We start from the raw sequence: 23122 nt of genomic DNA on the forward strand, positions 1-23122 counted from the left end.
TTTTTATTTTCTTCTATTTTGATGTGGGATGCCATAGCATGTTTGAGTCTTGTTGAGAATGACCTAGTAGAGAAGGAAAAAATTAATGATGTGGAAAATAGATGGAATATGGTAGCATAAAAGACCTTGAGCAAACTGAAATGTATTCAGTATACTCATGGCATGGTTAGGTTTCTATAAGAGAAAGGGGAGTCCGTTCAAAATAACAGAAAGAAAATATGGACACCAAGCATATGGACACCAAGGTAGGCAGGGTAACACGTTTGGAAGTCAGAAGATGAGGGAGGGTGGAAGGGATGGTGGACTTTTGAAAATAGAGGCAATGGTATAAAATAGGAGGAAGTTGAAATCTGATGGTAAAGTAGAATGAACTTTAAAATACTCATCTTCATAATTTAAAGTGAAGAAGAATCACCAGGCAGCTTAATGTTCAGACTCCTGTGGTATATTCTCAGATAACTCTGTAATAGTTGTGGATCACACTTGGACAAGCCTTGAGTTATTAAGAATGAAATAAAGCAATGAGGGATGCCCTCCTCTAGGTTGGGGCTGCATAAGACCCATACGTTCCTAAGAAACTGACTCACTTCAGGACTTGGGAAAGACCAACAGGCAAGAATACTTTTTCATTTCATTTACAAACAAGGAAGAAATTCAGGTACTAGCAGCTACATCCACACATACATGTGGGATGGGATAAGTTATGGTGCCAGGTTATGGTGCCAAAGGCATTTGAAAGATTGAGTCTAATGCAAAACAAGCACATCTCCAAAATAAGTGTCTACCCAAAAGTCCAGAGTGGAAAAAACCAAATAGGCAGTCAAGGGAACTGCAAGTAGAGGCAGCAAGATGGAGGAAACAGCTTGAGAGGACAGAAAAAAAGAACACCTAAATATAGAAACTTAGAGCTCTTTACGGTATTTTCCCAAATTGTCCATTAATTAGGAAGGACCTCTGGGAGTATCAGGTTCCAATCATCATTGGCTTCTAAACAGAAGCTGTTTTAAACCTCAGGTATATGTGCGTTATGCCTCCTAGATCCATGCAGTGCACAATTTGCACAACCAGTTGACATTTGGGGATTAATTCTAGAATCAGAGACCCAAAGATGTCCTCCAAGGTAAGGGAAGAGATCCCTGCTATCAGCTTAAGGGATGCCAAAGGGTAATCTTCCTCCTTTTCATAGACTAGAACTGAAATCAGTTTTAAAAAGTAAAATTTATTAATAACTAACAAATTTCAACCAGTTTTCTATGTGATTTACACAGGGTCTTATTTGAAACTCATCACAAACTTAAGATGTTGATACAAGGTCTATGCCACAGGAAACAGAAATATAGGCTTCAACTAAGTATATATACTAAACATATACAACTAAGTATATACAACGAAGTGTATATATATGTGTGTGTGTGTGTGTATATGTATATATATAAAATTCAACTTAAACCTGAGTGGGAGGAAAAGATAGACAAATGTGAACTGTTGAGTAATGATATGCTTTAGGAAATATACAGAATAAATAACAGTGAAAACATTAAAAACTCTCTTATTTATGGAAACCTTATACAGCTGTTGTCCAGATTTTTGAATATAGTTTTTTTTTTTAAGTGCCTTATGGACCATTTCAATGTCATCTCTAGCATCACTTGTCACAAGCCATTTTCATTCCTCAGAAACCTAATATGTCAATTAGAATTCCGGAAATTGTATAAAGAAACACTTAACCTAACTGAAATTCTTTCTGAGCAAGAGATGAAAGAATAAACAAACATGGAACAAAGTTTGCACCATGAAGGTACTTTTCTGATCCATTTGTTTACAGATGTCTGGCGCATCCCCCAATTTCCTCTCTTTCCTGAAATGAAGGCAACAAGGGAACCAGATAATGTCATTTCACCAAGCATGTCGGGGTATTTGGCTAAGGCAATATGTTCCACAAATACATTGATTGCTTATCTTGATATGGGAAAAGTTGTTATCAATACCAGACAGAAATTTAAAAAAAAAAAAACAGCTTTATCTGGTTTGAGCAAGTGTACCTAGTTCAAGAATAGTTTGAGAGACTGGAATAAATAGGAGTCTCTCTTTTTGTGTTAAAAAATAATCCTGGACCAAATTTAACAAACCACTGGAATAACCATTTAGCTGTGTGTACAAAGCTCTTGGAAGCTCTGAGTCATTGCGTATGTTGATATTTGATGGTCGCATTTGCTTGATAGGATTCCAACTACAATAGGCACTCCCTATCAGAGACCTCCCAACAAGGGAGCTGAAATAATGAGGGGGTAAGGTTTTTATGGAGAAGACTAACACTGATTTTGGTGTTGATTAGAGATGCAAATGTGATGTAATAAGAAGGCTCTTGGTGAAAAGTAAGAAGTTCTGAGTTGAAGTTCTGACTCTGTCACTGTCAGCCATACAGGTCTCAGTTTTTTCAACAATCAACTGAAGTTGTTGAATTTTATTATCCTGAGATTGGGGTAGGACTCTAGCTATGGAATCAGACTTGACTCTGGCTTTGAAGTAGTCCTCACTTTCCATTATAGTAGTATAACTCACCTTAAAATTCACCATTGAATAAAAGTACTACAGTATCCAGCACTGGGAGCAAAGCCAGTAACCAGGATGAAAAGCACCTAAGTCCAGGGGGACAGTCAGTTGGCATGCTACTGCATGCTGGTACCATAGTTATAATATTGAAATATTTCCTCTGGGCTGGAAGAGTCAGGCTACAGACCTCCCCACAATCTAGCAACTACAGAATACAAACTTGGTACCAACCTCTAGGATCTTAATCTGTGTCCATTCTGATTGTTTGGTGCCCATGCTACACCAATTACTAGATATTTTTATTAGTACCCCTACATCCACCCCAATGACAAGGTGTCCTGCAGCTCTTTCTCAAACTAACTGATGATCAGCCATAACAAACAAAGAGAAGCATGATGGGTTTGCCTTCTCTAAATCAATCCCAAACAACTACCCCCCTCACTCCACCTTCCCAGCTCCTCCTATGGAAGGGAAGCAGGTATAATATATGAACTGGGTTTCCCACAGTCAGGAATTGTGAACAATATGGTTGAGTATGTCACAAGATAATTCTGTTTAAAGAGCGTGGTGAAGTGAATGTGCAAAGGGTTGTCACTAAAGAAACCTACAACCAAACCCTATTTCTAAGTTTTTCACCAGGCCACTTACTTAAACTTCCTTTCCTATGTTCCTGTTCTTTCAGCTGCAACACTTTTAATAATCAAAACAGCTAATGTATATTCAGCAGTTACTAGGTGATGAATGATTTATATGAACCATCTTACTCAACCATCACAATAACCCTACTATAGATACTCTCCAATTCTCTTTTTACGATGAGGGAAGCAAAGTTCAGAGATATTAAGTAGCTTATTCTTGTTGGAGCTCACAAAGCTATTAATAGGAGATTCAGAATTTGGAGTGGATCTGATTCTTAGCTCATGCTCTTAAACACTTTCCCCAAAGAATGTAAAATGCTCTCTGGGACAACAACTATTATTATAATGATGAACAAATCTCTAAGAACGAGAATCTCATTTTCTAAGAAGTACTAATAATAGTCACAACAAAGCTAGCCCTTTGAAAACTACCCTAGAAAATACAGGCTGTATGTTTATCATATCTCTAGGGTATCTTCCATCTGGATCACTCCACAATACCCCAGTGTCAAACACTCTGTCTTCAGAAGCTTCAGAAGCACAACAGGCTCTAGTACTCACAGAACTGATAATAACGCTTGTGGTCATGGTCTAACCATTCCAGACTATGAAATTCTGTATAATCAAGGCCAATAGAGAAGATTTTGATCCTGAGAGAACAAACACAAAAAAGTAAACTTCAGAGCCTGCAGTATATAATGAAAAGCAGCTGCCGCAAGACAGTCTGTTTTGACTAACTCTGAAGTCCACATATGCACTGAGTTTCTTAGGTCCTGGTATCCAGTTTTTCAGGCATGCCTGATCTACCTCCTGAGTTATTCATCTAAAACCCAAACTGTCTCTTTCTCTGAATATAAACGTTATTTATTCATGTCTTCTCTAATTAGAAGAGAAGTTATGTAGACCCTAAGGTAAACATAAATTCAAAAAAGGAAGACTTCTCTTAGACCTTCAGTGCTCCCAGAGGCCAAGGGAGGGGTGGGGTCATGAGAGGCTGAACTGCTCTGAGAATAGGTGTGTAGCCTCAGTGCACATGAAAGATGACAGAAATCTGACCGAAAACAGAGCAGTTACCATATTGATTCAGTGGAGCAAGCATGTAAATTACTTTGCTGAAAGTCTTAGAATGGGTATTTTGCAGATAAATTCCAGGTCTGTATCATGATCTTATTCGTGTTCACTGGCTACAGAAACCATTTATCTTTTGTTGCCAGGCCAATATTAGAGTAAGAGTTTGAGTCATTTATTCTTTTAATAAGTATTTATTACCAGGAACAGGTCCTATTCTCAAGGAGCATACACTCTGATAGGCAAGATGAGATAGGCAGATGCTTAGAGTACAGACTCTGAAAGAGTATATAGGAGGAAGGCAGAGAAACGTTATCTGCAGAATAGACAAATGATTGTGTGCAAAACAACTATGCAACACACACAGGGACTGCTTTTAGCACGAAGGTGAAGGGGAGCCATGAACTCCCCTCTGAGTGGCCTGTCACTCTTTTCGCAGGATGGAGCAGGGAAAGTAGAGAAACCAGTAAGAGATTTTAAGTGAAACTTTAACTGAAACTGGAAATAGATAATAGCTAAAGAAGGAGATGGGGTAGATCTGAAAAAGCATTTGCAGAAAACAAAAGATTATGGAGCAAAGAGAGTATGTGCTGAAAGGGAACAACCAATAGGAAAGAAAAAGAAGTGTTAAAGAGCCCTGGAAAGAGAAGGTTGGTGACTGTATAGATAGGAGGTTCTAGAATCTAGATCATGGACCAAGGAATTTTCTTTGGAAAAAAACAAAGGAGCTTCTCCTGAAGCCAGAGGAATTTATATATATATATATATTCAAAATCTCTCTGTCTCGGCTATTTAATTTCTTTGCTTCCTCTCAGCCCTTAACTACTTACCCACGCTTGACCCCTATCCAGATAACCTCCAAAAGACAACTTTAGAGTCTCTGTGAGATCCACCACGTGGGTCCCTATGAAAAATCTGAGATCATTAAAAACTGTGCAAGCAGCATTCCCAAGACAAGGATATATTTTTTTCAATGAAAGAATTATGAATAATCTAGTCCCATGAGTTGATTCACAAATTCAATTTTTTTCATGTCATAAAATATTAAAATATATTCCATATGTAATTTCAAATGCAAATTATTTAATCAAAATAGGGATCTTTAAATTTGGAAAGAAGCGTTCTGGTTTTTCCCAAAGTTCATAAATCATAGATTTTTCACATGGTATAATTTTTAAAATATTTTTGGGAGAGACTTAAAAATTCTTGAGATCATATCAAAAGGTGAAATGAAGATATGCAATTATTATATTCATAAATCAAATCATAAAAGGCATCTCTCTTTCTATTTAAAAGATTCAAGCTGGTTTTCTTTAACTCAAAGAAACTTCTTGTAAATTCAAGTCAAATGACTGAGTAAATTACTTTTGGTAAAGTAAGTTTTTTATTAAGCAGATTTTCCACTGAAATTATGTGAGCCACCATTTGCACATATAAATAAGTAAAATGGAAATTTATGTTCAGGGCCTGTATTGATTTTCTTAAATGGTTTGTAGCAAATTACCACAAACCTAGTTAACTTAAAAGAGCATGCACTTCCTAGCTCATAGTTTCAAGAGTCAAGAGTCAGCCTGGCCCAGCTCTGTCATCCATTCAGGTCCTCACAGGGCTGCAGCCAAGGTGCTGGCCGGGCTATGACTTCAACAGAGATATAAATGGGAAAAGATCCACTGCTAGGCTCCCTCAGGGTGTTGGCAGAACTCATTTCCTTGTGGTTGTATGCATTAGGTTCCCATTTTTTCTCGCTGATGGCTGGAAGCTGCTCTCAACTTGCTAGAGTTGCAATTTCTCGTTGCCTGGCCCTCTCTCTAGGGTTCACAACATGCTCGTTAACTTTTCACACCAAAAAGGGAGAAAAGCAAAAATCATAGTCAGATTGATATCTATGTACAGATGCCTACGCACACTACAGCAACCACAAATCACAGGAGTGGCATTATCCCATCACATGTCTGCATCTTTACTTTATTTTAATTGTTAGAAGTAAGTCAGAACTTCCAGCCATACAGGGTGTAAGCACGGGGTCATGCTAAGATCTGTCCCATAGTCCCCAAGACACAGACTGTACTTTGGTGTATGAAAAGAAAATTTATGTATTTCAGTGTAATTTTCAAGTCAAGCACATTTTTTGACATGACACTTCAGCAATGATCCTATGCCAGAATATACTCATGAAAACCTGTCTCTTTTCTTATAGTTTACTTTTATAGATATAAATTCACTGTTATCCATTAAAGAAAAGGAGTGAAGAAGAGGAGGAAAGAGAGGAAATAGGAGAAAGTATATCATAATTTCCATATTAAGAAAAAGGAGCTAAAACTGATCAAGAGGTACTTTCTCTTGCTTCTTACTGAATTAAATGGGGACCATCACTTGAGGAAGGAGGAACACAAGCAGTAGTACCTGGTAAAGAGTATTTGAAATGACATTGCAAAGGAAAAAGTTCACAAACCTACTTACACAAAATTCTCCATGAATATCTGAGGCTTCTCAGAGACTTTGAAGACCCTCCAAGGAACTCAAAAAACTCTTACTGAAGTTTGAAAAACATTATGACGTATATCCAGAAAAAAGGTTGGCCAATTAATGTTCAAGTACATAATGTATTTTCAATTAAAACAGAAAACATGTGTGTGAGTGACACAATGAATAAGTGTGTGTGTGTGTGTGTGTGTGTGTGTGTGTGTGTGTGTAGTTGCCCTGTCCTAATACCCTGTGGGGCAGAGATAAAATCAAATCAAACATGTTGGAGAATGGTATGCTGAATAGTCTTCAGAAAGGCCAGAAGAGAAGGCCTGAGGTAAAAAAAAAACACTGGACCTGTAGGCAGAAGCTCGGTAGTAGCTGTGCATCATTTTCATTTATTTCTAGGTTGGCATTTTATGTCTTAAGTAAAGCTGTTACTTTTGTATTATTTGTCTCTACTCCTGATATATGCATGTATAGAAGAATTCAGAGTCTTGAAGAAAAAGACACTAGAACCAAGAATATACTGGATGGTACAAAAAGATATTTTGTCTTTATATTCTATTTTTGCTTAAAAGAAATATATCTTGTCGAACCTCACCCCCTCTGTTCCGAGAGAAATCTTCTGCATCCGTGGATGTTTTATTGCCCTTGTCTAGCTTGGATTAACACATAGTCTACAGGCACACACCTGATCATCTACATTTGCTCTCTTACAACACTAAACTATGTTTTCTACCTTTATCTTGCATCTACCTACCACTGCAGCATTTTATTAAAAATAATAATAATAAAGAGAGAAATGTGGTATCCACATATAAATCAAGTATAAAAATCAAATATTCATATTTGAACTGATTGTTTATAGTTCATAATGCGTGATCAAAACCGAAAGTTTCTGTGATGACTGCCGTTGTACTGTTCACCATGTAACTTATTCACTATGTAAGAATTTGTTCTCCATGTAAGAACTTGTTCGTTATGCTTCAGAAGATTGGAGACTGATAAAAATTAGACTTGGGGTGGATTAATGATTGTTCATTGAGCATTGACTCTCCTATACAGAATTTTATTGTTGTTAACAACCATTTGATCAATAAATATGAGAGATGCCCTCTTAAAAAAAAAAAAGTACAGACTTCCAATTGTAAAATAAATAAGTAACCGGGATGTAATGTATAGCATAAGGAATATAGTCAAAATATTGTTAACAACTTTGTATGGTGACAGCTGGTAGCTAGAATTATCATGTATATAAATGTTGAATCACTGTGTTGTACACCTGAAAAATAAATAAATAAATAAATAAAACATGCTCATCAACAATAAAAAAAAACAAAGAAATATATCTTCTCCATTCCAGAATATATTGTCAAAGACACAGTATGATGCCATGGTCAAATCAGAAACAGACAGACTTGGGTTTTTCTTCTCCACCAATTACTACCCATACATCTTTCACTGATAAGTTTTCTAACCTATACAATGGGAAAATTGTAAAGTTGATGTCTCTCTTGAAGTATTAAATAAATACAGTAAGTTTTATTTTTGTGGTGGATGTATTATTAGAAGCAGCAATAGCAAAATCAGTGTCATTATCCAAAGGAAAATTCCTAATAAGGCACACAGTGTCTTTCAACCTAGGAAATAGACAAGAGAAATTAATATTTGATGAATATTTTAAAGGAATGTAAAAGTGTTATCTCAATATTAGCCATATCTCTACTATTACTTGTTTATTGAATATTCACAGTCTACATGAAATACAAAATCAAAAGTAAAAAATCATGTCATCTCTAGGAGACTATTTTATACTCAACGGAGCAATATATTTTTTGTTAGGCAAAGCTATTCTGACAAAATCCACCCTAAATGATACATGTTAATGTTATAGATCAACTATTGACAGCTTCTAGCACATCTGTCTTGAGATTGACCTGCTTAATCTGCCTCAGTAACCAGTTTCTAAAGTTAATTATATAGGTTTCCTCTTTCCTCTTAAGCTAATTAGATAATTTTAAAGAGAAAACAAAAACAGAAAAACCATGACACCTGTGATAAATAATCTAGCCTCATAAACGACACATCTGGAAAATATATCTGGCATTCCATGAGAAATACATCTGGATGTCTAAACTATAAATCATGAGTGTTTTGAACATTTAAGTCCTTGAACAAAGTCAGTTATTTATTAAAAAATGTAAGGTTTTAAAAGTGGTCTTTTCTCCTGATAATTTTTCCATAGATTAATAATTCATGATGTTTTATCTTCTCAGACTCTGGAAAACTAAGAAGAAAAGGAAAAATAGAAAAACATAATCTGGAATCTAGAAGTATTCCTGTACAAGACACAGCAGCTGTGTTTCTAATTCCACAGGGGGCGGCCTCAAGGTGGACATTCCAAGTATTTAGCAAATGCCACTGGAAACTACAGGAGTGTGTTTTTTTTTTAAACCTGATTTGTTATTGGGCAATATCTTTCTTTTTTTAAGAATTACAGTAACATGTTGCAATTATAAATGCATTGTAAATTTATTCAAGACATATGGTCTTACATACATAGAAAGTGAACAAGATAAAAATCACCTGCGATACCTCCCTAGACATAATGTTTCTTTATCTAAGTTTTCACATCTTTTGATGAATTCCCTACTGCTACTCAACAGGCACATATATTTCTTACTAATATGAGATCATACTAAATGTGATATTTTTAAAAAGCTTTTATATTTTACATTGTGTTTATCAACATGTCCATAAATACAGACCTTAAATGGCTTTTAATGGCCATCTAGAATTTATTCTAAAGTTGCTTATGGGTGATAGTATTATAAATAAAGACCACCATGAATGCTTTGTATATTCACATTTCACACAGATTTGATGATTTCCTTAGTATAAGATTCTAGAAGTAGAGTTGATGCCTCAAAGTGAATCAACATTTTCATAAATTTTTGTCATATAACCTGTTGTCAAACTATTCTCCAAAATGGTTTTTCAATTCACATTACTGTTTATAATGTATGCCAATGATGGATTTTACTTTTTCTTTTAAAAAACGATACTTCGTATGACAGTTTTAAATTGTTATATCAAAGCGGGTAAGTTTTATATGTTTTATTATCTGTTTGGTTAAATATCTTTATTAATGATCAATATTTCTTCTTTTGAAAACTGTTTAGTTATGTCATTTATTATGACTACAAGTTTGTCTTTTTCTCATTTACTTTTAAGTTTATTGTAAGTCAAAGTTATTAATCCACATTTTATTGTATTTGCTCCAATTATATTTCCTAGCTTTGTATATTTAATATAGTTATTTCATCTTTGTTTGCAATATTTCTGCTATATGAAATTATACATTCTTCTATCAATTATAGTCTTAAAATAGACTTTCTGCCTTCCTTGTAAACATGAAAAGTTTGTTTCCAAATCCCTAATAATATTTACATATACTTTATATTTTAATACAAATACTAGTCTTAAATTTATCTGAGATTTATTTTACTCTAAGGTGTGATGTGAGAGTTCTAGCTCAATTTTTTTTTCCAAAATGATTATCCTGTTGTCTAAACTCCATTTATTGAAAAAAAATTATCTTTCTTTCATTGGATATTATATTTTCTTTTTCTGATCTATCTGTCTATTTTGGCATGATTCTGATTTACTTGTTTGTAATACAATATGCTTTAATAGTTGATAGGGCACATCCTTGGATAATTTTTTCTACTTTCCCTCTGTATTTTTTGTGTGTTTATTATACTCTAAATTTCTAGCATGTTCAAAGGATAATTTTACATATTTAATGCATAGTAGCATTTTTACCAAAATTGAGAATGAAAGGTAAAGCAACTAAAAGCAATTCAACAGATGAGAATGAGATGTATTTTAAAGTAACATAAAGAATAGAATGATTCATTCTGATATAGAAGAAACACAAGGAGATCAGAGGGCTTTACAGGATGACATCTGGGGAGATTTTGAGGGACAACAGGAGTAAGCAGGGAGAGAAAATGGTAAAGGAAGAGCAGTCCGGCACAAAGAAAACCTTTCTTCACCTTCCTAGGAAGAAAAAAGAATTCCCTTTTCTGTGCATACAAAACATTTTGTTCATATTCCCATTACAATCACGGTTAATATTTATTGAGATTTTATGATGTGCCAGAACTTGCTTAAATAATTTCTAAGGGTAAAATAATTAGTTTCAACCTCTCAACTGCCTGTCAGATGGATACTATTATTAGCTCTCTTTATAGATGAGGAAACTGGAGCACAGAGATCCTAAGTAACCTGGTCAAGATGGTAAGTGGCACTCAGGATGTTTGCCCAACATCTTGGCTTCAGAGTCTATACCGAGAAGTATTGTTACACCATACTGCTTCTTAGCACATATCAGATTTAAGATTTTTTAAAGAAATTGCACATATTTACTATGCAAAATAAATGTGATATTTATGTATCACTTATTTCCTTCTGTAATTTCTATTTAACTGCAGTAACCTTATTTTGCAAAAATTTTTTATTAAATTTATGTCAGTTGTTTGTGTAAACTTTAACAGGAATACAACTCCTCTTGGCTGCCAATTTGGCCCTGTGGATTGTATGAAACCATTCCATAGTCTATTGAGTGATGTCTATTCACGTTCAGTTTCTGGACCTAGGGAAGTTTGTGTCTCAGGTAGACCAATGGATTATGTATAGGAAAGGATGATAGGCCCTAGTATAAACTAATCGCAATGCCCCGTTTCCCCCCTTCTCCCTCCCTTCCCACCCATCCTCCCCAGTCCCTTTCCCTTTGGTAACTGTTAGTCCATTCTTGGGTTCTGTGAGTCTGCTACTGTTTTGTTCCTTCAGTTTTTTCTTTGTTCTTGTACTCCACAGATGAGTGAAATCATTGGGTACTTGTCTTTCCCCACCTGGCTTATTTCACTGAGCATAATACCCTATAGCTCCATCCATGTTGTTGTGAATGGTAGGATCTGTTTTTTTCTTATGGCTGAGTAATATTCCATTGTGTGTATGTACTACATCTTCTTTATCCATCCATCTACTGATGGACAGTTAGGTTGCTTCCATATCTTGGCTATTGTAAATAGTGCTGCGATAAACATAGGGGTGCATGTGTCTTTTTCAAACTGGGCTCCTGCATTCTTAGGGTAAATTCCTAGGAGTGGAATTCCTGGGTCAAATAGTATTTCTATTTTGAGTTTTTTTAGGAACCTCCATACTGCTTTCAACAATGGTTGACCTAGATTACATTCCCACCAGCAGTGTAGGAGGGTTCCCCTTTCTCCACATCCTCACCAACATTTGCTGTTGTTTGAGCATTTATTTTAAAGGACCAACTTTTAAAGCAGCTATAGTGATCATATAAAGTGGAGTTCATGGACACTGAAAAGTCAGTATTGCCACCAAAGAATGAGTTGATGATTGTGTATATTGTTTGCATACATTTTACATTTCACATATCATTTTACTAAGAAACTGGTTGAAACCATTTTCAATTTCTGTAGGATTCAGTGTAAGTTTGGAAGAATAATACTCTTTATGTGAAACTATCCCAATAATATTTAGCTGTAATATCAGCAAATAAAAATATTTTGTATGTCTAAAAATTTTTTATAATGATTAAGAAATTTATAGAACTATTTTACACATTTCATATGTCTAAACATGACTTTAAATGTACAAATACTTAGAAAAATATTAAGAGCTAACAATATGTAGAACCTACTGTGTGCTAGGTTTTTTTAGGTGATTTCATATATATATTAATTTACTTAATCCTCACAACAACCACATAAGGTTGGCATGATTCTTATCTATAGTTTATCAATAAGTTCTTGAAGTACAGAAAGATTACATAAATTTCCCAGGTTGTACAACTAATGAGCTGCAGAGCTATGGTTCCACCCCAGGGTGTCTTCTGCCAGTATTCATGTTTTTCGTGACTGCTACTCCCAGAAGAGTGAAGGTTAACATAAAACAGAAAATGCAATGCAAGTGCTTGGCAAAAACCAAACCAACCAAACAAAAATTAATTTTGGTTTTATCCAAGTTTGGCCTTTGAATAATTTAATATTTATGTTTACAAAAAAAAAGGAACATACTGGGGAGGATGGGTGGGCAGGGAGGGATAAGGGGGGGGAAGAAGAAAGGGGATATTAAGATTAGCATGCATGGGGAGGGAGAAAGGGAAGGGAGGGCTGTACAACACAGAGAGGACAAGTAGTGACTCTACAACATTTTGCTATGCTGATAGACAGTGACTGTAATGTGGTTTTTAGGGGGGACTTGGTATAGGGGAGAGCATAGTAAACATAGTATTCTTCATGTAAGTGTAGATTAAAGATTTTAAAAAAATAAATAAATAAATAAAATAAAAAAAGGAAAAAAAAGAAAGAAAGAAAGAAAAGAGGGATTACTCCTTGACAGGATAAAACTATTGGTAAATCAAAGATTAACGCATGCTTTAAATATCCTTAATTTTGATCACTTAAAGGGTGTCCGATGATCGGCTATGGAGGTCCTCTTTTCTGATAATATTCCTTTCTCTTAATAAAAAAAAAGAAAAAAGCAGTTACTGTGTGCTGACCTCCAATGAGTTCTACACAGTGGTATACAGGGCATGTCAAAGTGTGGGCAAAGGGTCTGTGTTTTTATGCAGAAGATCAAGGCCTAGCTTGGCTACCCAGAAAATGAACTAAGATACGATATGAGGAGGAGCTTCTGGCATCAGCACTCTCTGGAGGACTCGTGCTGGGGGATGATCATCAAAAAGCCTCCAAAGGGATCCGGGCGATTCTGCGGTTGTGGCTGCGTCCATCCCACCATTTCCTGGACTTGCCACTGGAATGAGGAGGGAGATGTCTAGGCTGGCATGTGCATACAGTGAGACAACGAATTTGACCGGATCTGTACTGTTGGAACTCAACCAGGAGTTGGGAGGGGTGCAAGTTGTAGCGCTCCAAAATCTTACGACTATAGACTATCTACGGTTAAAAGAACATATGGGATGTGAACAGATCCCAGAAATGGGCTGCTTTAATTTGTCTGATTTCTCTCAGACTGTTCAAGTACAGTTGGACAATATCCATCATATCATAGACAAATTTTCGCAAATGCCTAGGGTGCCTAAATGGTTTTCTTGGCTTCACTGGAGATGGCTGGTAATTATAGATTTGCTTAGTTTATGTCACCCTATTCCTATTATGTTAATATGTGTGTGCAAGTTAGTTTAAAACCTATACATGCTTAAGGTACTCTACAAGAAGATATGTCAAAGAAATAATCAATCCTCCCATGTTTTCTTCCACATGCTACCTCTATAGCTTTTCTTCTTCCTTCCTAATTACAACCCTTAAATAGAATTCATGCCTCATATCGAATTTACTGAGCATCATAATTCCTCCAGGTGGTAAAGATACCTCGAGACAAGTGCTGGGCATAGAAGCCACAGGGCATAAATCTGCAAAGAAGTAAAAAGCTAACCTTTTCAAACAATATTGCCTCTCTCTCACTTACCAACTTTACATCTCCCTGTATGGCCCCGGAAGATGACTGGTTAGCCAGAGACGGGTAAGATTCCTCAAGGGAGGAACAACCTAAGACAGGCACAGTCGCAGGGGGGCCATCAGGTGAGAAATTGGGGATCAACAGTGGTGAGGCTTAGAACCTCACCCCCACTGTTTTGAGAGAAATCTGCATCCGTGGATGTTTTAAGGCCCTTGTCTAGCTTGGATTAACACATAGTCTACAGGCACACACCTGATCATCTACAATTGCTCTCTTACAACACTAAACCATGTTTTCTACCTTTATCTTGCATCTACCTACCACTTCAGCATTTTACTAAAAATAAAAATAATAATAATAATAAAGGGAGAAATGTGGGATTCACATATAAATCAAGTATAAAAATCAAACGAATATTCATATTTGACCTGATTGTTTATAATTCATAATGTGTGATCAAAACTGAAAGTTTCTGTGATGAATGCCCTTGTACTGTTCACCATGTAAGAACTTATTCACTATGTAAGAATTCGTTCACCATGTAAGAACTTGTTCGTTATGCTTCAGAAGATTGGAGACTGACAAGAATTAGGCTTGAGATGGATTAATGATTGTGCTTTGAGCATTGACCCCCTATACAGAATTTTATTGTTGTTAACAACCATTTGATCAATAAATATGAGAGATGCCCTCTTAAAAAAAAAAGGAACATAACCAATAACTATTGTGATCGCTAAATATACAGGCAATTTCAGGCAACCATCACTAAACATAGAGGAAAATAAATTTAGGAAGGAAAACATACTTTGAAATATAAAGTACTTCATATCTGAAAAGTGCCTGATGTTATATCCAGCAGAAGTAAATCATGTGTTTTTCACTTATGTGTTTATTGATGAATAGATTTGTCTGCATATACATTCTGAATCTGGATATTACAGGTACATTTCTCCACTGTTTCAACAACCAGTGTGGCCTCAGCAACGGCCAAATGGAGAGCTAGAGCCTTATTCTGAGAACTGACTTTTGATTTCATTTTGCAGACAAACTTAACAGACATTTCCACTCGTATGGGTCAGAAAACCTCATTTTGGCTTTCAACATTAAACTTAATTAATCTTATTAAACTATTAAGTATTTTTCTTTTTTTCTCAGTACATACCTCCATCATCCTCTGTGTTATGTAATCTGAAATGTGCGGTCACCCAAAATTTGTCTCTGAACTCAACTCAGGAAGCCTTGGTTAATCCCTGGCTCTACTTTACTAGTCAAGCATATCACTTATTCTAACTACATTTGGTAAGTAGTTAAAGAGATGGCAGAGCAGTTGTGAAAGTGCTTATTATTACCAAGCAATTAAGAGGCAATGGCCCAGCAGTTTTGGAAACACCCCTCATTTCTCCTCACTACATACACATATCATTGAACCACAATTTTCTATAGAAAGTTGCATCTTGGAAGCCATGTATAATGATAACTGTAATAATAGCAACACTGTAGTAAACATCAGATTCCAAGGCATTGCATTTAGAACATCACTCTTCTTAATCTTACAACATTCTGGTGAGATATGTAGCCATGTCCTCAATATGTGAATGAGGACATCAAGCCTTAGAGCAGAGGGTGCAAAGGCCAGGATTTGAACATGTTCCACCTGGCTTCAAAATGAATGCTTTTTATTCTATACCTTGCTGGTTAAAAAACTTTTCAAAGGAAATGTAGCAAAACAAAATAAATGGAAGTCATGCAGTCTATAGAATGGGTTATACTGGGAGATTCCAGCAAAGGTGAAAATATACCTACTTCCTTACCCAGGTCCTAGGCACAAGGAAGAGAGGGAAAATACTATTTATTTAACCTGGACTTTTGGAGATGAGCCTAAGTGGGCCACTTGCAGAGTCAGAGACATGCCATCCATTGCTCATATCCTTTCTTTCTGTGGGAGGGCTAGCTTCCCCAATGTCTACTTTAGTTTTCTCAACTATCAGATAATTTTTGAATAAATGATCCCAAGTTTCTTGGGGAGGACAGTCAGCTAGTTTCCAGAACCTAATGAAAAAATGCCTCCTCATGCTCTAAGGGGAAAGCCTTATTTAATTCTGAGGATAACAACAATCGTAAATGTTTCAATTCATACAAGGTTCCAAAAATGTCATGTAAACATGGAACCAATTTTAAAGCAAGAAGTAAAGACTGGTTTATAAATCTATTAGTCCAACATCTGTGATCTATAATAAAAGGAAAGCAAGGCATGAGTAAGACAGAAGATACCATATGTAGCAATGGAAACACAGTGGAAGGTAAACACTGGCAATTTGGAAGGACTGTTTTGTCTTCTGAGTGGTGTTGACTTGTTTGAATATGTACTTAGAAAAGCTGGGGTGTTTGTTTTATTGTATTGTCTTCCAGAAAGACTCTAATAAAAAATCAACATGACAGATTCCTCCTTGCTGGGACTGCTAATGGCTCATAAAATAATTCAAATACCTATTTTGGGTTATTTTTTAATTTTCATGATCTCATCTCAATAGCCTCTGACTTACAAACAAAGAATGAAAGTCACAGACTAAAATAGATGGTACATTTAAATCTCAAAGTGAATTTTGTCTTCTATTGGGCCAGTGTGCCCTTCAACATGGAGACCTAGATGAGATCTTGCGCGCGCGCGCACACACACACACACACACACACACACACACACACACACACAGATCTAATTGATGATGAATGAATATGAGTTTTATCTTACTGAAACTTCTTACAGAAGGGGGCAGAGACAGGAGATGGAATCCTAAATTCGCTTCCAAATATACAAAAATAGCGATAGAATTTGCATAAATGTCACGATGGTACAAATAAACACATTTCTCCCTCACTTGAGAATCTATTCAATGTGTTCTGAGGTTCAACCATGGTTTCTGGATATTTTTTTTTGCTGCTGTAATAGATTAGTAAAGTTTGAAGATAAAAAGAAACTTAGAAAGCACAAACCCTCACTTCATGTTTATGTAGATAAGGAAACTCCAGTGCCCAAAGGGAAAGACTTGTTCTAGGTCATATATGGCCTTTTGCTTTCAGAATATGGACAAGATACTAGGCTTTTGACTTCCAGGTCAATACGCAATAAATTCTAAAACCTTGTTCATTTATTCGCTCAAATACAAGTCACACCAGCATATATTCCACCAAGAACTATGGTAAATTACTTTTCAGAGGAGAGCAAAACAGATAGTCTTCTAAGAATTGAAGAAAAACAAAATCAAACAATCATACAAAGAAATAAGTTAAAAACTATGGTAAGTACTATTAAAGAAAAAAATAGGATGTTTGAAACCGTATAAAAGAAGGTCTTAATTTAGATGGAGAGAAGAAAGTCAGATAATGTCTTTCTGAGAAAATGACTTTCTGAGAAATGACTTTCACTGCAATTTGACGAATGACAAGATGTGAGAGGCAAGAGCACTGCAGTGGGTGGAGCCAGCAAGCATAAAGGCTCTGAGGTGTTAAAGAAGTTGACACATTGAAGCAAGTGAAAGAAGGCCAGTGTTGGAAGTACAGTGAAGGAAGAAAGAAGAAAGCCATAAAATGGGGCTTGAATGAGGGCTGATAAGAGAAGGGCCTTAAAGAGTATGTTAATAACATGTCTTCCAAAAGCCAAAAGGAAGTCATTAAAGGTTTGTAAGCAGAGGATGAGTGTTATGGCCTAATTTCCATTTTAAAAAGATCATTCTCTTACAGTGTTGAAACTGGATTCAAGGGAGCAAGTTGAGAAGAACTGACATCATTGATTTAGAGTATGTTAATGGCAAGCATAGTAGGAAGTGGACAAAGTTGATATATTTGAGTGATATACATTTAAGGGGACTTGCTTATTAATTTGATGTGGGAAGTGAAGGAGGTGAAGTATGTCACAGGTATCAGTCCTGGTTTGGGACTTGGTCATCTTGTTTTAGGATGGTGTCATTATTGATTTGGGGGAACCTGGATGAAAAACAAGTTTCTGTGAAGAGATAGAGGTGGGTAGAAAATAAGAGTTCAGAGGTCAACATTTGACCCATTAAATTTATTCTGACATGTGGACATATAAGAATGGTAGCCATATCTACACTCAGAAAATTTTGTGGGAATCAAATATTCATTAGCTGTTAGCATACAGGTAGAATTTTAAAGCCACATGAATGGATGAAGTCACTTAAGCAGAGCGTGAGAATACATGAGAAGACAAGTTATAACTGAACTCTGGGGAATTCCAATACTTAGTAGTCAGACATAGGATGGTGAACTGGCAAAAATACAGAAAAGTCAGTAACAAATTAGACAGAAGAAATATTAAGATACTATATTGTTATGGAAACTAAGTAACTACAGCTATTTTAGCCTCATCCTACCAATATTTTTTCACACTTCATAAGCACAGAAGTTCAAAGAAGGACACGTGTTTTGGAGACCATTACCTGTTACGAAGTAGATGTGTGACCTTGGGCAAATCATTAAAACTTTCTTATCTGTAAAATGGAGTAATAATCTCCTCTCTTCTCCCATATCAGATAATAATGGACCTCAGTAACGATAAAATAGGCAAGGCAAACTCTGTAAAACTGTTGTTATAAATATTGAGGATTTTTGCCATGAGTTAAGGACAGGAGTTTTCATTACTGATTTCCTACTGATTTCTATTGATTTTAGTTGTTGCTAAGTGTGGATAAAATGAGAGTTCCTGTGGCCAGGATTCTCGCCTGGCCCTGGTTGACTAGCTCACTGCACACGGGTGGACAATACATGGCTGCTGACTCTATAAAAAGAGCTCCTCCCAGTGTTCTGGACACGACATGGTGGCAGGCCTACAACACTGCAGGACAGCAGAGCAGAGGCTGGAGTGGTGGCAGCACCAAGGACAGAAGCCCAGAGGAAGGTTGTGCGGGATGACTGTGCAGAGAGGCCCTGAGGATGTCTGTGCAGGACAGCTGTGTGGACAGAGGGGCCCAGAGGATGGCTGTGTGAACAGAGGGGCCCAGAGGCAGATACTGGCTTGCTGCATGCAGACTCGCTCTGAGTGAATGGGATTTTAGTGACTGACCTGTCACATGGAAATAAAGTTAGGTATAACCCTTTCACCCCAAGAACATTTTGCTGTCATTTTCTTTGGTCACATTGAATCAATAGTGAACTTGCCTGGGGCTGAAACCCATTGATTTCTAATGCTACATTAGATCAGATCTAATCATCTGAGTACACATTGCATTTTCAGGATTTATATATTAGATTACCACTTTTTCTGAGTATATATGGTGAACTTAAGGGATCAGTAAATATAGTATTTAATTCCATCAGAGGAATGTCTCTGTGTTGGGTAACACAATGTGAAAATGGAAAAAGTTAGATAAAAGAAAAATCTCTGCTAAAGGAGGAAGTGATCCAACATGACTATGGGAGGTTTTCAGTGACTAAAATTAAAATTAAAATAATCAATTAATGTACTTCTCTCTAAACTTGCTCCTCTCTTCAGTGGATAAGTCACACTGAAAACAGTCCTTACTCTGCTACAGCTAGCCCTCTTGCTTAAGGCTGAGGTCTTTTTTAATCCTTGGAATGTTTTCTTCATCTTCCCTTGTCATTATAGGGAATTCTTCAGGACTTCAGTCACTTTGAACAACAGTTAAAATTTGTTATGCTAGTATGCAGTCTTATCTCCTTGAGGGGCAAGAGAAGGCACTCACTATTTATTATAGTAGAAGAGCAGTCCAGAAACCCTGGTGGTTGTTGGGACCTGGGGATGAAAGAATGGGAAAATATGTAATTACAGATCTCAGCTTGTATCTGATCTACGAGACTGATTTGGTGACAGGCACAGTTTAGGAAAACTATTCAGGGAGATCTACTTTAGGCTTATAGGCCAGTAAAGATTAATTTTATTAGGTCTTGAAAGCTGTTAAATGTTGTGAGTTCCCTATAAAAAGGGTTTGTCACCTCTGGAGCTTTGAAGAGATAATTAAAGGTTATCTCATTATTGGGCAGAGCAGGGCAGGAAAATGGTTAGAGCCAGGGACTATGGTGTTAAGCAGAGTGAAACCAATGAACGAAGTAATGAGAGACACCAGGGAACTCAGAAGGCAATGTGATTAGGAGCTGGAGGCCTGAGCTGTAGTTTGAGCTCTAACTAAGTTAACTGTAAAAATGCTTCCAGGCCTCCTGGATACAATAAGATGTCATTATTCTTCTACACAGTACATGTTAAGCTACCTCTACAACTCCCAGCTGGCCCTCTCTTTGAGCTACACCCGTGGGCCATGTCTCCCGGATTTAGGAAAATGCAGGTCACTTTGAAGCTACTGAGGCAGAGATGAAGGTACTGTGGTGTCAGACCCAGTCATTCCCTGAATAAGTGTATGTTATCCTATTATGGTATATAAACATAGATTGCCCTAATGTTGAGAGTATGGTTACTTCAAATAGAGAATTGATTATTTATACTTAGGGTTTTGGTTTTTTATTCCGGGAGTTTTTAATGGTATAATCTGAAAAATAACTCTTTTGGAAATCATTCTTCCAGGATGGAAGCAAAAAAAATGAACAACAACAAAAAAAAACCTGAGATGAAGAAATAACTTATTGAAGAAATAAAAACCTGTGAAGCCTGTGAATTCTCACCACATAGAAGTGGAAATTGTCAGCCAATAGGAGATAAAATATCAATTTTTTAAAATGCTGCATTTTGTCATGTAAATTTTCAAGAAAATAATCTTAAGTGGTTTCCTAGCTTTCAATGAAAATGAACACTTGTACTTAGTGGTTTTGAATCCTTTGGAGCTTCTGATGACTTGGCCAATTACCTCATTTACTTTAAAAATGACCAAATGAAAGACCACAGCCAGGATAGGAGCTTGGAATACAGGCTGGTATATTACAACGGTTAAAATCTGCTTGTTCATATCTTCACATCAGCGTTTTCTGTGGATGATTAGTTATATGAGAGGAAGAGTCATGGGAACTGAAGAAAGCATTGTGTTCACTGGTTTAAAAACCACAGCCTGAAAATTAGTTAAACCCAGGTCACCCAAGTCCATGCCCAGTATTGCACCGGTCCCACCATGTGTATCTGACAGACACTCCCTGAATTCTCACTCATCAAATGGGAAAGCTAGGTGTACAGTGATTTAGTGGCTTACCCAAAAACCATAAAGAGGGTGGTGATGTCAGGAACATTATGACAACATAAGGGACTTTGAGAAATCGATTGATTTGTGAGATTTCACACACTGGAAGAGATTTGAGAAGCCATACAATTGCCATTTTGCACTTGAATTTTATTCTGCCTGAAATACTTCTCCTACTTCCTCTGCCTGGATAATATCTATTCACCCTTTCCATCCCAATTTAGGTAGCACTTCCTTTTGGACGTTTACCCTGAGTAATACTAAACTAGATTAAATATTCCCTTCTCTAGCATTGCTTGCTTAATTGATAGGTGGACTGGGGTCCAATCTATCATGCTCAACAGTGTATCTACAAAACTACTAAGCATAGGACCTGGCATATCATTAAAAAAACAATTAATATTTGCTGAGTGAATATATATAATTCATAGAATCATATACATGTATATGTACATATATATGTAAAAATATCTTAGTTGTTCTGAAAAAATATTACACCTAAAGCAACTTCACTGAAAGAATGTAGAGAGCTCAAAACATCTTTTAATTATCCATTCCAGCATCCTGCAGGCCTATCTTCTGGCAAATCCAGCTTTATGTTGGATACCAGTATCTTATGTTAAGGCTGAGTTAATTTCCTTTTTCTGACATCAGCCAAGATGGAGAACATGTGAGCACTAGTGTCTGCATACACACATTTTGTCATACTTAAGTAATTGTTGGCCTTCTTGTTGTTACACGGTTCATCCAACTTACATTCTGTTCTGAATCTTTTCAGATCTTGTGTTTCCTTCATCATTTAATATTTACTTGCTATAGACCTCAGACTTGTCCCTTAATCTTTGATCATCAATTTCCTCATCAGCAGAGTAAGAATAGTAATTGTATTTTTGTATATTTACTGACACTAACTTCTTTGATATATGTGAAAGTGATTTGCATGGTGACTAGCACATAGAAATTATTCCCGAATTGTTTGTTGTATGTTTTTCATTTACTTTTATTCCTTATGATTTTCTCCCAGATCTCCACCTGGCTGAGTCCTTTTGTCGTTCAGTTGTTGATCAAGTGTCATTTGAAAGATGCTTTCCTTGGCCATTCTATTTAATACTTCTCCCCTAACTTTATATATTACTCTTCATCATATTGCCCTGTTCTCTTTGTATCTTTTTCATGATCTGAATTATTTGCTTTATTTATTTACTTTTAATTTTCCGTTTCAAGCAGAGACAGATAGCCCTGCTCACCATGGTTGTCCAGATTTTGAAAACCACAAAAACCAGTTACACAATAAGAAATAAGAAATTATTTATAGTGTGATTTCTTGAGGAGTTGAATTAAATTCCTGAAGGAAAAGTAAATTTATCTAACTCTTCAACAATGTCTGAGTTTATTTTTACTGCAGGATGTATTTATGAAAAAAAAGTAAAATCCTACCTGCCAAATGATATAGCATTGCTTCTTTTCTATCCTTTAGACCAAAAGAGAAGTAAATATAATGTTTTGCTATACATACTCACTGGGAAATGATTGCCATAAATAAGTTAATTAACACATCTTTCACCTCACATTTTGACTTTTTCTTCTCTTTTGATGGGAATACTTAAGATCTACTTGCTTAGCAAATTTCAAATATGTAATACTTTATTATAAACTATAGTCATCATTTGATACATTAGATCCTCAGAACTTTATTCAACTTACAGATGAAAGTATATATACCCTTTT

General features: G+C 36.1%; 1 long non-coding RNA gene across 1 annotated transcript in view; it reads left to right on the forward strand.

The window, feature by feature from the left end:
- Positions 1–9963, forward strand: part of LOC108385369 (uncharacterized) — a 45847-nt gene extending 35884 nt beyond the window's left edge. Inside the window, exon 3 of the long non-coding RNA XR_012122658.1 lies at positions 9002–9963. This is a non-coding gene — a long non-coding RNA (uncharacterized lncRNA). The remainder of the gene's footprint in view (positions 1–9001) is intronic.
- The last annotated feature ends 13159 nt before the right edge of the window (positions 9964–23122 follow it).

This window comes from Manis javanica, chromosome 11, assembly GCF_040802235.1.
Source record: "Manis javanica isolate MJ-LG chromosome 11, MJ_LKY, whole genome shotgun sequence".
In the NCBI taxonomy this organism is placed as follows: Eukaryota; Metazoa; Chordata; class Mammalia; order Pholidota; family Manidae; genus Manis; species Manis javanica.